This window comes from Zootermopsis nevadensis, unplaced genomic scaffold (assembly GCF_977971745.1).
Source record: "Zootermopsis nevadensis isolate Lab colony 2312 unplaced genomic scaffold, Znev_1.0 Znev_ptg000028l, whole genome shotgun sequence".
In the NCBI taxonomy this organism is placed as follows: domain Eukaryota; kingdom Metazoa; phylum Arthropoda; class Insecta; order Blattodea; family Termopsidae; genus Zootermopsis; species Zootermopsis nevadensis.
The window spans coordinates 356,994-365,341 of record NW_028259160.1 but is presented as its reverse complement, the minus strand read 5'-3'; the positions used below and the strand labels follow the sequence as shown (position 1 = coordinate 365,341).

At 33.5% G+C, this 8,348-nt stretch overlaps 1 long non-coding RNA gene across 1 annotated transcript in view; it reads right to left on the bottom strand.

Annotated features, from left to right (window-relative positions):
- Positions 1 to 352: 352 nt before the first annotated feature.
- LOC147872302 (uncharacterized) overlaps positions 353 to 8,348 on the bottom strand; it is a 31,200-nt gene continuing 23,204 nt past the window's right edge. Inside the window, exon 2 of the long non-coding RNA XR_015537357.1 lies at positions 353 to 4,605. This is a non-coding gene — a long non-coding RNA (uncharacterized LOC147872302). The remainder of the gene's footprint in view (positions 4,606 to 8,348) is intronic.

The window sequence follows — 8,348 nt, the reverse complement described above, 5'->3', positions numbered from 1 at the left end:
CTTTGGAAACAACGCAGTTCTTCAGCACTTGCAAATGTGAAATGATTTCACTTTCGCTGGTTCCTTCTGATGGCTTCAGTTTTTTTAGAGAAATCATCAATTATTGTGCATAAAAGACTAATCGTATTAAGAGTTATCATTATTTCATTTGTGTTCTTATTTTGGCAGTCAATCACAAGTGTTCTGTCGATGTGCACATAGTGGGCTATACGATGAAGCGTCTATTTCAGCTGAAGTGTTCAAATTTCATCGTCAGTTGCTACAAGTGCTTGAGCAAGTTATTGAACCAGTAACAACTTCTGATTATCTTTCGTTCTTTATTATGTGACTGTGTATTTAGAGACAATCTCAGTGAATGTTAGAAATTATATTATGGCTAGATTCTACAGGAAGGAGAGAGTGAGAAAGTTTCATAAGTATTGTGTTTACAAAAACCAATTCATTAAAAGTTACAAATGTAACTGGATAACACTGACACATTTTCTATCTCAAATTAATACTTAAAATTCTTTCACTTTTCTGAATCTACGAATAGTAAAGTACATACGAATGTTGTCTCGTGACTGACACTTTAATAAATATTTAGTTTGCAAAATTGAAGTTACCAACTGCATCTGCTGAAATAACTACTTTGAAAGACATATTCAGGTATTCATTATGTTTATAATACGTACTAAATGCTGCCCACTATGTTTCGAGCTATAATTTCGTTCTCTATGATGCTTTATGAATAGATCTTTCTCATTATTTATAACTGTCATTTCAAATCCGCAGTTCTGATATAATACAAAATATTAAATCGAACTGTATATATGTGAAGTTTGTTTATATAATAGTTATCAGTAGATGATACGCTGTACCGATGTATCACTAAGAGAATAGTTTTCAAGGAAATGTTTACTTGAATCGATAAATTTTTATCGATCTGTCTTTCAGCTGCGTCATGTTTTCAGTTCCTGAACTTTTCATGACGCCGCAACATAACGCGAATGCCTTGTGTTTTGTAATTTCCACGAACGTAGTAAGTCAAATTAAATTTCTATCTGTTTCCGAATATCAGAGTTCTCAATCAAAAGAAAACAGAACGTGTTTCATACATGTTTTTATATATATATATATATATAATACAGAATTCTACTGAAACAACGAGTTGTAATTTTCTGTAATACATTTCAGAAAATTTGAACATATTTGCCTTTAGAATGATTTGATTTTACGTCCCAAATTTTTACTGAGTTTCAGGAATTTTGTTGATTAAAATATTAGATCAGACTTCTTGGAACCGTACCAAAACGGTGACCAAAAACGAACAAATGAGACATATAATTCAAAGTTGTAACATGAAACTAGCACGTTTGTAATTAGATCTCAGTGTAATATAATTACACTGACCTTGCCCTCGTGGGAGCGTATCTTCAAACAACCGTATATGGATATAATATTTTGAATGCGGCTGTAGCAAAATTTTGTACAAGAACCGAACTTTGTCTGTTTCCTGTGAGGCATATCCAGAATATGTATTTACTTTAAATTCTACTGTGTTTATTGAGGACATGATTTCAAATTCAGTCGGAGTCCACAATATTTTTACTTGATATTACAAATGAAATCCAATATAAGGGAACCTTGTAAGATTGATTGTATCCTACACAATGAAGTATTATAATATTACCAGAAGCTGCGTCACTTTAGCATAACATTTTTTAGTTATATGACATCGTATATCATTAAACAGTCAAAATTAAGACAATGCGTGGTAAACTGCCAAATTATACATTTAGGTTAATATAAATTTAAATCAGACACATAAAATTAGGTTTGAGTCTGAATTAAACCTGTTAGACTGTAAACCATATGATTAATTAGCAATTTTACCCAGTTAATAACAATATCCACCACATGTTATGATTGTTCTGGTTGTAAGAATAATATAACGGAGTCTTAAATTTCACTAGAGTGTATCTTAGTACGTAAGATACTGGTACTGATTTTTCAATTCTGATGTAAAAGCTTCTAGACTTATCTTTTCAATACAGAAGACCTCTCTTGAATAAAGCCTAGAATTTTTCATCTAATGAATTTAAATTTGGGTTTTGATTTCGAAAGTATAGTTTCTGATCTTATTTAGGTAAAACTGCGTTTTCTATGATACACCTCTTTCATTGTTGTTATTCAAAACACACAAACATTTCGTTATTAATATTTATGCTCTAAGTTTTTGCCACTCTGTCCCATAAGGAATTTTGACGTTTGTCTAATATTAAATCTGAACATTCTCTGTGTTTAAGGTATGTAGCTGTTAATGTATATCAATATTGTCCCATAGTCTGAGTAATAATGAAACAAAATTTTTCTAATCTTATATAATTTGTGTCAAAAGCATATGAGTTCGGTTTGAGACATTGTTGTGCAATATATGTCAATGTAAATTAATCTACACTTTGTTCAAATGTGACCTACGACATTAATTTATTTTTCGGTATGAAGTTAGGTGCAGTCCCAAAAAATTTTGGGCCTTCTGTATATCGTTATGTATTTCAATGAACAAGACCTGTTGTGACAAATCACGCGGATTTAGAGTTCGCCCTCGTCGCAAAGTGAAGCTTGGTCCTATCCACACCGTAGGCCTAAAATTTTAAATCGGACCGTGGCTTCGCGCAGCCAAACAATCAGAGATGTTAGATGGGCAATTTAGACACAGGTTGTGTCAAAATATGTGAACATTTTCTTAAATATCAATTTACAATATAAACCAATTAATTTATCTCGGTTGTGAATTACTATCATTGTTTCAAGGCATTAATACTTTAAATTGCTAAGTTTAGAGTTTAGCTGTTAGTGTGTGGAAGGTTATAACCAGTTAAGTATCTATTCCAGCAATAAGAGTATAGATACTTCAAAATAAATGTTCTGCATCATTCGAATTTCTCAGTATATATGCCAATATCGATGAAATTATTTTAAATTTTTATATTCCTAATAGCAAACACATTTTATTTGAGTTTCACTGTGCTATCCAACTTTCATAAATCCTAAGTATCAAATATAAATTCTACTTTTTGCTTGAATCCAGATTGAAATATAATCGCTAAACTTCTCCCTCCTCCAGTGCAGTATGCAACCAGCACTTCAGTAAAGATATTTTTGAACTTACAGCAACAAATTCGACCGACCCTGGTCTACCTTGTTGTATATAATGCACTATGCCTGGAGTTCAGTCTGGAACAGGAAGGAAACGGGTAATTTGCTCCTGATATGTTTGCAGGACTGAAAGTTAAACCAAGCCCCAGTTCTAAAACGTTCATCACTTGGCACTTGAAGCTGTAGCACTCAAAGTACTTATGTCTGTTTCAAATGATCGCTTTAGAAGGAAATAATTTCTGTTTCGAAACTTCGTCACTCCGTAAGTTCTGTTTTACAATATGATCACAAATTCGTTTTTGTTCTTCCTTCGTTTGTGCATTTGGAGCCGGGTCCGTTCTTATGGCATCGAACACTGTAACACATGTACTTAACACTGAATTTAAAGATTCACTGATATTTTTGAAGATGAACACAAACACTTGTGTTTATTCGTTATTAGTTTTCTGTCCCACGTCTACAAACACATCTTTATTTAACGTTCTTAGAAACGCCTGCTCTGAGAATGTGTTTAGTTCAAATCATGAAGTGTCCCGATACACAATGCTAAGTGTCATTAAACACGATTAAGTTCGCTCAAACACAAATTTGGCCAAAATGTTTCAGTCATTTTGTCGCTTTGCAGAACTTAAAGTTTGTCAAACCTCTCACATAAATATATGGCCGTGGAGTATTTATGAAATAGTTGGTACATCATTTGATGCTTTTGAAAGACTTGACTGGATTAAAAGTCTTTTAGGTTCACTGAATTGTGAAATATTTGGAAAATAAACACAAACCAAAAGTAGAATAGCACAAAATCCTATCATTTGCTTAACTCATATTAAGATGTATGTCATATTGCTTTCAACTGTTAATTGCGTATTTCACAGATATAACAAATAAGTTTATGAAACATTTAAAATGTTTTGTAGTCACATAGACATCACTCTGCAAACACTTAACTTTAATTTATTGGTCTGTGTAAAGTACTGTTTCACTAACAGCTTATGTTGATGTTCCTTCACTTTTAGAGAGATCAGTAGGTGACTTCTTGCAATACTCGGCTACCCGATACCACGACTTCCAGGTTTTATTATTTTCTTGTATTCATCGGAGAATTCTTCTAAAGAAATAGCGAAGGCCCAAATCATAGGAGCAAGTTGAAGTCAGATACAAGCTGACCAATCAGAAGAAAGAGAAGCAGGTGACGTCAAAACGAGTATTTATGGCGACTCACAACGATGGGCAATGCGGGACGGAACCTTATTTCGAAGCACTATTTCTGTTATTTGCCCCACTGCTAATATCCAGGCGCTGTTCTATTGCTAATTGGTGCTGATGTCCGCACTCCTGATGTCTGCAGTCAGGATGGGACGAGCACTGCTGCTGTTCAAGCGGACTCTAGGCGTAAAACTGGTCGGTAGCGATAGCGCGAGGTCCCACACAGGCGTCCTGCCCGTGCGTCGCGACGCCACAAGATGGCTGAAACATCACATACATTGTGCTCTCAAAATGTGCACCAGTTCTACAAGTCACTACCCCCTCTCCTCGCCTTCCAGGTCCGACAACTCGGCGAAAATTAACAAACGTGGCACACTCCTAGTTAAAAACAATACGACACTATAATTTATATGACAGCCTTAACATCCTGTAGTTTCATCCCCAAATTAATAGAAGGCCTTGTTTAAGCGTTAGCTTTATTAGTTATGTTGTAATAAAATCAGAGTAAAAAACTGACTGATTTGTTATTATAGAATACCTGTTCGCTGTATATTTAATTTCTTGTTAAAATTTAGAAGTTTAAACCTACCTATGAGTAGTTTTGATGGAAGCAAATTAACACAATTATCAAATAATTATGATCAGCGACAAAGAAATGGAAGGAAAATCAATAATCGATTCTTTCCTGAAAAAAGTACGGGATATGTGTCCAACACATGGTCGTCATTCTGCACTTCACAATTTCTCAGCTGGTAAAATAATTCTCTGTTATACAGCCTAAAGTTTTATAACAGTTTTCACAAAACTCCGATGATTGACACTTCTTGAGCTACAATTTTCAGTTTCACATTCTCATAGACGACATGAATATATTAGAATATGTTTTACTATTAAAGTTCAATGTATGTATTGGTCTTCTAAGTTTGTTCCTTAACATGAAATATTCCAACAAAAATTTTATATTGCATTTATTTGTTTCATAATGTGGGTTATACGTCGCGCCCATTTTGATTTAATCACCCTAACAATACTTATGTGAGGATAAGAAATAGTTTACTTCTTCGTATTATATGTATCCAAGATTCTTTCTCAAGGGAAGAGACACCTGTTTTACGAAGAGTTGAATTTGGCCTTCACAGGCTTCAGTAACTAGACGGTTGTTCACGATTTTTATTTGAAAAGTCTGTAGAAATCGTTAGAAATTTTCTGGATTACTGAAGGAACTAATAGCTGGATACTGCGCAGATTATATTGCGCATCACTTAATTTCACACTGCTCTCAGTATCATTATTATAATCATAATTATACTTGAATGCATTAATTGGTTAGAACACTAATTTGTCTTCATACCTACTTATTTTATTACATAATATAATAAGCATTTGTAATTAACAAACATTTAGTGTTCAGGTTTAGTTTGAAACTATAATCTGTCTGTAAGATATTTCTGTTTAAGAATAATGCCACATTTGTATTTTCTTGTTATAATATTAATGACCCCTCCCCCTTCAATCTCTACAATTGGAATTCTGGAGTTTTGATGAAGCACCGACAGGTGGAAAGTGAACTAAGTCCAATAAATAAAAATATGTACTAATTTTACCATAATTATGAATAAAAAATAATTACAATGCATAAAAAATTCCAGTATATTATAAGCAGTGAATATATAAATCCGTAAACATTTATAATAGAAATATTACAAGTCCAGATTTGGAATTCTGTTCCCAAAACAGACACATCAGAAAATACAAGTTAAAAATAAATAAATATTAAAATAATCATGTACTATATGTGTATCTTTCATGCATTTTTTTTTGGCTTATTACAAAATTCGATTTACGGAACCATAATGTTCATCACCATGATCACAAGAGTCCATAATTTGATCTTATTCTGACTCAGCTCTATCCACTACGTATATTCTTTTGGATATATTTTAATATTATCACCCCATCCTGCGTCAAGACGTAACCGAACCAAGCAAACTTCTTAATGAATTGCGAAGAAACATTAAGATAGTAGACAACAATGAAAGTCTATTGCAATAATTAAAATTAGAAATGTGTCATCATCAGTAACGTAATAGGCCGACTCGTGAAATGATAAATAAATCAATATATTGTAAGTTGTTTTGTAGTAATGTGAGGAGTTTAAATTATATTCACTATTATCTGCAGATAAGAATCCTTTATGAGAATAAATGGATATCAAATACTTAGTTACCTTTAGTATACATACTCGTAACTGTAGATGTTTCGAAAAATTATTTTTAGCTGATTTGTTATAAGTGAACTTTTTCTTTCGCTGCTCTTGAGTTTTTTTCGTAAGTGCTGAAATGTTCAATGTCTCTTTATGGTATATAAAACAGTTTATCAACTCTAATTTATGCTCCCTTCATCAGGCCTAAAAGATATCTCCATATACGTATTAGTTGGTTCTCATCAGCGTAAAATGGTAACTATTGTTATACTTGCTACAATATCAAAATTTCATCTAGAGAATGCATCCGTCAGTTTCGTTTGGCTCTCAAAATAATTTCAGCATTAACCTTCAAATTTGACATGTATGTGATGGCAGGTACGAATCGACCTTTAAAGGACCCTCGTCTTTAAATGATCCAACGTTATGCACGATATCACTTTACATGTCTGTCAAAAACTTTACGACGAGAGCGAAAATTTATCTTTCACCCTTAAGGAAAAACACAGATATAAGGTTCTTTATCTTCAGGTTTCGCTGCTGGAGTTCATTGCAAAATTTTGTCAGATGGTAACTGCAATAAACGTCGAAGTTTTCGATAATTTTCAACATTCGATGAGGCTCATCGTCGAAAGCCGAAATGACACAGATTTAGGGCGACGTAGAGTTGAATTGTGGAGAGAATCTGTGGACCCAAGAGCGGTAAAGTATCAGACGCATGAAATCAATTTAATAATGAAATGCTTCATAATTCGCACTTTAAACCAAATCAATAATTTTTACATTAGCTGGAGAAGTATCAAACATATGGTAGTAATAAATTTATACAAAATTGGGACCAAAAAACGTTAAATAAAGGGACAACTTGCTCAATGGAGCCAGTTGGTTGTTTGTCACAAATGTCCTTAAATCCTGTGTCATCCGCGGTGGCTTTAGACAGAACGCCAGACCTAATTCATAAGAAGACGCACTTAGTGCAGAGTGGGCCATGGGAAATTCAAAATATTGATTTGATCATCGAAATATTAATAAGTGTTTTACGACACTGTCTTGCGTTTACAAGGAAGGACTAGGGAATTAATAGGAGTAGATACGAAACACGAACACCCAAATTAGAAACAACGTATTGTGTTGTTGCCTGCCCAGTATTCTCATCTTCCACGATATGAAATGAATGACCTTATTTATTTATTTATTTATATGCGCCGCTATGAATTCATCAATATCTTGACCTTCAGACATCAACACAGTTGTGTAATGATAAAGTTTCCTGGCTGTTCTACCACAAAGATAAAGTTATGGTTTTCTGGAGTTTGGGCCGGTTGATGCAAAATTAAGAAAACTGCCACAGAATTTAAAACAGGTCTGCCACACTGCACATGCTATTACTTACGAACATAACTTGGTTTCGGTATCCTGATTTGTAAACTAGAAGTCTCTTCCTCCTCCACTAAGACAACAGGCCGTGACCTTTTAGTTTCTCATGATGACTCGATGATTAAATAAACACGAAGCCGTGGTTTGTGCATATCTACCCTTCAGTATCTTCTTAACAAGAACGGAGAAATGTAATCAGTACTGAGCACACATGCGTTTTTGGTAATTTTTAATATTATCAATCAAGATTATATTAGTTATCTTACTTAGACAACTTTATTTTCCAACTACACAAATTACGTTGTCTTAAAGTCTTCTTTAAGTACCATAAATCAATAACAATACAGTATAAAGATTTTACCTCTCTGGTAACATATTGGTCTTATGTGCATGGGATCATAAGATCAAATCGTGGTCATGTCAA